Source organism: Manihot esculenta, chromosome 3 (genome assembly GCF_001659605.2).
Source record: "Manihot esculenta cultivar AM560-2 chromosome 3, M.esculenta_v8, whole genome shotgun sequence".
NCBI classification, from domain to species: Eukaryota; Viridiplantae; Streptophyta; class Magnoliopsida; order Malpighiales; family Euphorbiaceae; genus Manihot; species Manihot esculenta.
The window spans coordinates 13,944,873-13,954,322 of record NC_035163.2 but is presented as its reverse complement, the minus strand read 5'-3'; positions in this window follow the sequence as shown (position 1 = coordinate 13,954,322).

Sequence of the window (9,450 nt, the reverse complement as noted above, 5' to 3'; positions counted from 1 at the left end):
CCCATTGGGGGTTTTGATGAGATCCCACAGAGGGGTCAAGTTTATGATTATGTATATGTTCAGTGCATGCACAGGTTGAGTTTGGTGATTGATAGAATGTATGAAAGAAAAGTTTTAAATTTTTATGTATAATTGTTGATCATGTATGGGATTAAGCAGGTTTACAAGTTACATGTCAGGCTTGCTACGGGTCCCGGCGGCCTTAAGCCGATCTGGATCCTAGCGCCGGTAGCGGTCCGATTTTCGGGTCGTTACAATCAAATTATAGGTGATAATTATAAATATATTTTTCATATGTATTATAGGTTGAAATACTGATAAAACATATGAAACTCTGTCAAAATTTTGGTTTAGAATCTCACATTTACTTTACTCGCTTTATGAAATTTACGTGAACTACCTAATAACTTGTTAATTAAACATAAAGGAAGTGGTTTAGTTTTGAAATATCTAAGAAAGTATAGTTTGTGACTATCCTTACTCTGTCTACACTTGACAAGGTAAGGGGTGTTACACGCACTCAAAGAAGAGATATCAAACTTCCATGTACCTGAGGCCTTGGAACCTAATGTTTGTACCACCTTCTGTTTCATTGTTTCCTGAACAATGACATTGGCCTTCATCTTTCTAGCTGCATCCACTATAGTGTGGAATCTCTTTCTCTGATGCTAAGAACAAGGAGGAATACTTAGAGTGAAGTCTCATGGCATATCTTCTTGTTTTTTTCTGCTCTGTTTCATAAGCTTGACTTACATACTGTAACAATTCAAAAAATTTGTTTGTGTACTCATCCACACTTATCTCTTCGATCTATCTCAGTTGCTCAAACTCTATCAGCTTTAACTCCTTTGAGCTATCTGGAAAAGTCCATCCTAAAAACTCATTTGCAAACTATTTCTAAGACAAGCTATCTAGTTTTAGTTCCATATAGTTTTTGAACCATTCATTGGCCTTCTTGCACTTCAAAGTAAACTCTGCGATATGAATGGCTCTACTATCGCTATCTTCTAACTCATTAGCTCTCATCTTTACCGCTTTGATATATTTGAACAAGTCATCTCCCTCTTTATACTTAGGAGCATCCAACTTTAGAAAATCTATCATCTTTATCTTGCTTCCTGCTGATGAGTTAGGTTTAGGTGGTTGAGTTTTGGGAACTACTGGTTCTATACGGGGAGAAGGTGGTGGTGGTGCTATACTCCCTGGGTTAGGATTTGCTGGATTCTGATAATATGGTAAAGGTGAGTACATGGAGTAGAGTGGATACGGTGGGTAATATAGAGGATAAGGCATGTGTGAGGAATAAGGGTGGTAGCTAGAGTAATTCGATGAATCTCCTATCAGATACCCTGGTCCCTATGGGTAAAGCTAGTATTGAGGTGGATAAGCTGATTTTGAGGCCTTAGCACCTCCTATTTCTCCTTTAGACTCTCCCACACCCTCTCTTTTTGAACCCATATTGTAATACCCGGCTAGACCCCGGCGTCGAAATTCCTACTTTTCGGCGGAATCTCTGTTGGAATCCGGAATTTAAGGATGTCGGAGCTATCTAGAAGGGTAAAAGAAAGGGGTTTCAAAATGTTTGTACATGTTTTTAGTGATTTGCGGAAGAAAACTTGGAGTTTTGAAAAGAAAAGACCAAGGAGGGAGAATGTGAGGTTCGGCCGCCGAACCTCACTTTCGGCCGCCGAAGGTGGCATACTTTCGTTGCCACCGAAGCCCAAGTTCGGCTTTCGAAAGTGGTGAAGCTGGGGAGGCAGCTTTGGCTGCCGAAGGTGGTTGACCAGCCACCTATAAAAGGGTCCTTTATCCGGATTTGAGGTGAGTTTTCTCTCTCTTTTCGGGTATAGGTGAGTTCTTGAACTCCTTTGGTTGATTTCTTGATTTTCTTTCAAGTTGAGCAAGTTTTAAGTTGTTTTCATGTTGGTTTTGAAGTTTTTGCGCAAAGAAGCTAAGTTGTGAGGCTTGGAGGTTCTAAATCTGTTTTTCCTTGCATCTCCAAGTTAAGACCATCAATCCTCTCGATCTTCAAGAGGTAAGCATGGATCCTCACCTTTTCTCATGTTTAAGGGTGTTTGAAGGGTTTAAGTGAGGCTTTTGCATGGGTTTTGCATGGTTTGCATGGTTTGCATGGGTAGGGTTTATGTTGATCATAAGCCATATGTGTGTATTTGTGTTGTTTTTGGGGTTTAAGCTAGTTCTAAAGCCCCTATATGCATGGAGAAGGGTATATGCATGTGTTTGAGAGCTTGTTGGTGAGTTATGCATGCTTTGGAGAGGTTTTGGAGGCTGGAGACTTAAGATTGGATCGAGTTCTGCCTTCTTGGAGAACTCAGGTTCGGCCGCCGAAGCAAGGTTCGGCCGCCGAACCCCTTGAGGAGGTTGTTTTGGCCGCCTAAACCCACCCCCAAAAGTTTAGACTTTCGGCTCTAGAGTGGAGTTTCGGCCGCCGAATATGCCGCCGAAGGTTGTGACTTTCGTCTCTGGAAAGGACTTTCGGCTGCCGAACCTGCCTCCGAAAGTGCTTGACTTTCGGCTCTGGAGGGACCTTCGGCCGCCGAACCTGCCGCCGAAAGTCCCCTGCCAGCCTTCCTTTGCTTGTTTTTCCATGCATGTTTTAGGGGGTTTTTGGGGGAATGTTTAGAGTTATGCTAGAGTATATCGGTACCTCATTTGAGTCCACCTATGTAGGTTCGGACCCGAGAAACCAATGAGGCCCTCAGTGTTAGCTGGTTCAGAGGTATTCCAGTGTCTACTAGAGGTGAGTAGAACTGAACTATGTTTTAAATTAAATGAAAGGTTTTAGCATGACTCATGCATCATAAATGCCATGACTATATGAGGTTGTATTGCATTAGAACTCACGAATATGTTGCATTGCATTATATGTTATTGATGTGGATGGATGTTGGATGATCCTTTAGTCCTTGAGGGAAGTCCAGGGCCCATTCTACGCCCTGGCATGAGCTATGAGAAAGTCTAGGAGCCCATGCTATGCCCTGGCACTATGTAAGATAAAGACCAGAGGCCCATTCTATGCCACTGGCATGATGCAACGTCATGTTATGTTATTATTATGTTATGAGAAAGACCAGGGCCCATGCTACGCCCTGGCACTATGGCATGTGTGAGGACTATTGGTGACAAGTTTATCCTTGCTATGACTTGTTTGTGATGTGATGCATTTCATAGAGGCATGTTTTATTGATTTTCTTGGTGCTCTACTCACTGGGCTCTAGTAGCTCACCCCTCTCCTTAACCCCCAGGTTGCAGGGTCAGAGATAGCATAGGATAGCTACAGGAGAAAAGCTTATGTAATAGTGGTAGTGGACATGTATTGTAAAATGATGTAAGGTCATGTAATGTATAATGATGATAGAGTTGTGCTTGGTCCTAGAACTGATTAATCCCTTTTGTACATGATTTGTATATTTATGATATATGTTGATGACCAAGCTTAAGATATGCAATGATGACCCAACTAGAGCATTTGATGAGGGCTCGAGTATGGGGTTTATGTTTACAGAGATTGTGTGCATGCACAAGTTAAGCTTGGTAGATGTAAAGTTTCAAATTTTTATGGAAAATCATGTATGGGATTTACCAAGTTTACAGAATGCATAGTAGGCTTGCTACGAGTTCCGGTGGCCTTAAACCGATCTGGATCCTAGCGCCGGTAGCGGTCCGGTCACCGGGTCGTTACACATATCCAAACTTCCATCTCTCCTCTATTCATCTCCCGCTCATTCTCTATCATCTGCAGACATCCTTTCCGGATCTGTCCTCCTTTTGCTTACATCAAAAGACCTTGTAGGGTCCCTTGATGCTTCTCTCCTGATACTTCTACTTGCCCATACTCTTAATGAAGCAGTAGGGGGAATGGCATCCATACCCTCATTTTCAAGTGGGGCACCAGTCAATCATACAAATCGACGTGAACTAGACATCCTATTTTTTGAAAAATAAAATTAAACATCAAATTAGCATTATATGATTCATGTGAATACACATGAACTCACAACAAACATATCATATTATTAATGCACATGCACATGTTCATGGCATCACACATAAGTATACATATATATCAAGATAAGACTCTACATCCTATCCCTAGTATATATGTATTTCTTCTAGTTGTACTTACCCTCTACCATCTATGAGTCTAATATCCTAGGTCCTACCATATAACCTAGGGCTATGATACCACTCTATAATGACCCAAAAAATTTGAACACAACTAGCGCTAGAGTTTAAATCGACTTAAAGTTACTGGTTTCCATAAAAAGTCTACTATACATCTTGTTACATCTAATATAATCCTAACATGATCTCTAAAACATACATAAAATATTTACATAACATGAACCTAACTCGGTATGGACATACATTTACAACTATAAACATAAACCTATACTAAATCCCTCATTAAATGCTCCAGTATAGTGATTATTACATACCACAGTTTGATTCAAACATAACATGAAATTTGAAAACTTTTACATATTAAGATCATCGATAAGAGGATCATAAAAGAATTTTCGAGCAAAGCACAATACTAAATTATAATAATATTACATGTCCACAACTAAACTATTTCACAAGAAATTATACCCAAGGAAATTGCTAAACTCCCATTTTAACTCTGATCCTGCAAACCTAAAGTTAGGAAAAAGGATAAGCTACTATAGCCTAGTGAATAGAAAAATGACATAAAATAGTTTAATGAAATATATGCTCGAATGTATGTGTCATAACAAAAATAAATGATAATAAGATGGACTTATCACCAGTAACCTTCTATAAAATCTATTATTACCTAGCTCATAATGAGTGTTCCTTAAGACCTCTTCTTAAACATAGCACATCCATAATGCCAGAAGAGTAAAATGGACACCCTAGTCTTTCTCTTCCATAATTCCAGAGGCATAGAACGGGCCTCAATTAGGACTTCCATATTCTTTATACATAAACATGTCATATTGTATCACAAGGTGGGTTATCTAATATCCATCCACAATAATAATTAAATATGCAATGGATGATATTTGTGAATCTAATGCAACACAACCTATTCAAATATAAATCTCACTCATGATACATGAGCATGCTTAAAATATCTAATTTGACTAAAATAAGAATTTAGTTTAGTTTTACTTATTCTTTTGGACACAAGTCTCGGTCTGTAGCAGCTACCTCACTGTTAGCCTCCATGGTCTCCTAAATCTAATCCTACACAGATAGACCCAAATGAGGGACTAAATATAACTTTTACAACTCTTAAAACTACTCCAATAAATCCCTATAAGCATAATAGAAAACACGTAGAGAACGGATTGGGAACGGCTGAATATGGGACTTTCGACGGCAGATTCAGCAGCCTAAAGTTCCCTTATAGATTTGAAAGTCCCATCTTTCAGAAGCACTAGTGGTAGCTATAGATGGTTGCCTTAAGTGCAGGTTTGGTGGCTAAAAGGACCTTCGACGGTCGAACTTGGGTTTTAGCTTCATGCCAAACCCAATTCTGCACTTAAACAAGAGGCTCAAAAACAAGATCAAAGCACAACATAACTTCAAAAACCATACTACGACAACACCACAGGATCCCAAACAAATCAAAAGACCCATTAACAACAATATGCATCATCAAAGAGGGATTCATCCACATAATTCAAGATTGGAAATTTAAAACCCCAAAACCTTTATATGCATTGACAAATTCTTAAAAACATCCTTACAATTCTCCTTAGAACTTCAAAACAAAAGGGAAATAAAGATTTTAAACTTACCTCTTCGGAGAAAACTCGATCATAGCAAGAAAATTTGGAGAAAAGGAAGAAAAAAGCTCCAAAAGAGTTCCAATTGCAAAAGTTGAGATTTTCCAACTAAAATCTTCAAATCGAAGATAAAATCATGAATTTCTAAAAGATTTAATAAAGGATATAGCAAAAAATATCAAAAGTTTGTTATTTACTTACCTCTGTCCGGAATTGAAGAAAACTTCCTTCCATTTTCCGATTGAATCCAATTTATAGGTGGCTGAAATGGCCACCTTTGGCGGCTGAAGGTGAGATTTTGATTCAAAATCTTCCTTTTTTTTAAATATACTTAAAATTTCTTTTATAAAAATTCATTTTACTCTTCTAAAATTTTTTTATTTCGAAATTCTAAATTTCAACGGAGTATCTGTTAAAAATTCGAAATTCTAAGATTGAAATTTAGTCGACTATTACAACCACATTTTACTATTAATGTGCTTTGAGGGGTAAAAGGCTTTCATCAGTCATCAAATCTTGAAGTATATTAATCACAAGCATGTAAAGTGGAAGAAGTATGGTGGGTGCAAGGTTTATATATGTATGGGCAAAATTGAAGTTTAAAATTGGGAAAATTTGGGAGGTTTATATATGTATGGGTAAAATTGAAGTTTAAAATTGGGATAATTTGGGATGAAGAGGGCCAAGCCCAAGTAGATCAAAATTCTAACTCACCATCAATATGACATATTTAGAGATTTAGAGATTAGAAGAAAGGAGAAAGATTGAGCTATTTTGTCTTAAATTTGTTGGTCTACTTTCAACACTTATTTTTCACTTTTAGAGATAAGAGATTTTAGATTCTTTTAATGTCTTTATAATTCTATATAGATTAAGGATTAAACTAATATTATTAAATAATAATATTCTTCTATATTAGAAGAGATTTGCCATAGAAGAGATTTTGGCAAGCTAATATGGTGGATGGTTTTTCAGTTTCTAAACTGAGTTAAAAACTACTGAGAGTTGATGTGGTGATAATTTGCAATATTTATTTTTATATTTTTATAATTATATTAATTTAATTTTATTAATTTTCTTTTATTTATTAAATATTTTATGTCTAATTGTAAAATTTTTAATTTTATATTTTTATTAGTGATTTTCTTAATTTTTATTTCTATAGGTTAAAATCAGTCAAGTCATAAACCACACACGTTTAGAGGAGACTTGGGAGAAACATAGAATTACATGAGACATGCCTATGTAATTTATGTATGTTTTACGGTTTGGTACTTTACCCCATATTTCAGTGATTCAAATACGAAAAAAAAATAAATAAAAAGTGTCGCAAAAAAATATGAGAAAATATGAGACAACCCCGTGTAATTTAAGGTTACTCTATATTTTTGCATTTACTCCATGTTTTCACTATTTAATGAGAAAAGAAAAGATATTTTTGCATTTACTCCATGTTTTCACTATTTAATGAGAAAAGAAAAGACATAACAAAGAATACAAGATAAACCTCATCCTTTCCATGTCTGTCCGTGTTTTGGTCTAAAATGTACACCTGCTTTTTATGTCTACATGTGTTTTGATCTAAAATGTACACCTCAACCCACGTTTTGCAAGAAAATTTAGTTTTTTAAGTCTACTCTTAGGACAACGAGTAGAGAGATATAAAGAGATATAAATACTTCATGCTTGAGAGCTTGGAGTATCTTTTGGCTACTTTTTCATACCTCTATACTTCAGAGATCGCGAATGAGTTTTGAAGGAAGATTTAGAGACCGAGAAGGCAAATATGTGGATTTAGAGTTTTTGTTTTCTTTCCATGTTGTTTTGATTTATTTTTTAGAATTGTTTTAGAATGATTTTAAAATTTTCTTCAATAGAATTATTCTTGAATCTTTTATCATAATTAGCAAAATTCTTTATTAGGGGACTTGATATAAATTGGATTATAAATTCTATTTGATTTATTTTAGTTGATTTTATTTAGTTCAATTATTATTTAATTTTTGAAATCAATACTTTTGAGTATTTTTTTTTAGATCCTTCAATGATTTTATCCTAAATTAATACTAAAGGGTAATATTTTAAAATTGAATAAGGAATTAAACATCATAGGAATCTTAGTTAGATTTTCAATAAAAATTTAATTTGTGATGCTTTAGAAAATAATCAGACCATTCACAAAATTAATTAGAGAATTATTACATTATTGAGAAATAAGTGATAATTTTTAATTAATTAATTTTTATTTAATTGGTAGAGAATAAATTATTTGGGCTGATTTTAGTAATTAAAATTATATGATTAGTCAAATAAATTAAATGAATTAGATTCAAGTGAAATAAATGTATTTTAATATTTAATATTAATTATTTTTTTTATTTTTACATCTCTAAAAATGTTCTACTTTAACTATTTTAAATTTTATACTTTTAATTATCTTGATATTTAATAATTTAACTAATAATAAGATTTATAAATATTTTAATATTTAATTTTCAATCCTCGTCACTTTATTATTTGATGTAGTTTAGCAGACTTACAGATATCGCCCTGTCAAATTCGTTATCCCTTCAAGAGTGGTATAGAAACTAATTATGACACTGAGTGGACTCTTACTTTTTTTTTTTTTTCCTACTCCATTTATATTTTCTAGTTATAATATATTTTATTTTATTTTGTTTTAGCCGTTGTTATGGGATATAATTTTAAGTTTAGATTAATAATATTTAAATTTCAATCTTGATTAGCTTTTATTCTTTTGATTTAAGTGTGGCGAAATTTCCAACTTAGCATCAAAGTATAGCATATGAAATGTTGTTAATTTTTCTATGTCAATTTCTTCTTATAAAAAAGAAGTAATATCCTAATCTATTTTTATTTTCTTATCCTTTCATTAGATTTTATTCATTCTATTAAATTCTATGTTTTTCTGAATATATCTTAGTGTTTCCAAGCTTTTGCACAATCTTATCAATTTAACTTTTTTTTGGCACATTACCTACCCAAACATTAAAATTTGATCTGAAATTTAATATTAGGACATTTAAGATAATGTCAAGAGAGCCGATAAAAGTTTACAAACTTTTGAGTAAGTTGGCTCTATGATCTAATAAAATCTTATTTAAAATTTTGGTTGAAATTTTTTTTAAAATTATGACAAACTATAAAAGTAAAAGATTAAAAATCAAAAAGTAAAAGATCAATTTGAAAAATTGGTATGGCCAAATAAAGAAAGAATGTTTCTAATTTTTAAATATGCCATAAAGGTTGTCCATACCTTTTCATCTTGAAGCTATTGTATCTTTTATAACAAATGCACACTAGATAGTAGGTGAAGTCTTCCAAGGCTGCCAAAGATAAAGTCACATCTACCACCTCGCATATTTTAAGTCATTTCTTGAGTCGATTATGTCTTGCATGCTATACCCATGTAATCTTGTTCAAGGTTCTACCTACCAAAAAAATAAATTAAAATTTCACTTTCTGTTATTTGTGGACTTGACAAAAAAGAAAATGAAAATCTAATCACCTGATATGATTTGGTTCAGCATCTGAAAACATATGACTCTTCAAATAAATCTAGATTCAAATCCCTGCTCGACCCCTACTCTAATTAAAAAAAGAGAAAAAAAAGGTCAAGTCTGGCTTTCATGTTACAACTTAACCAAGTAAA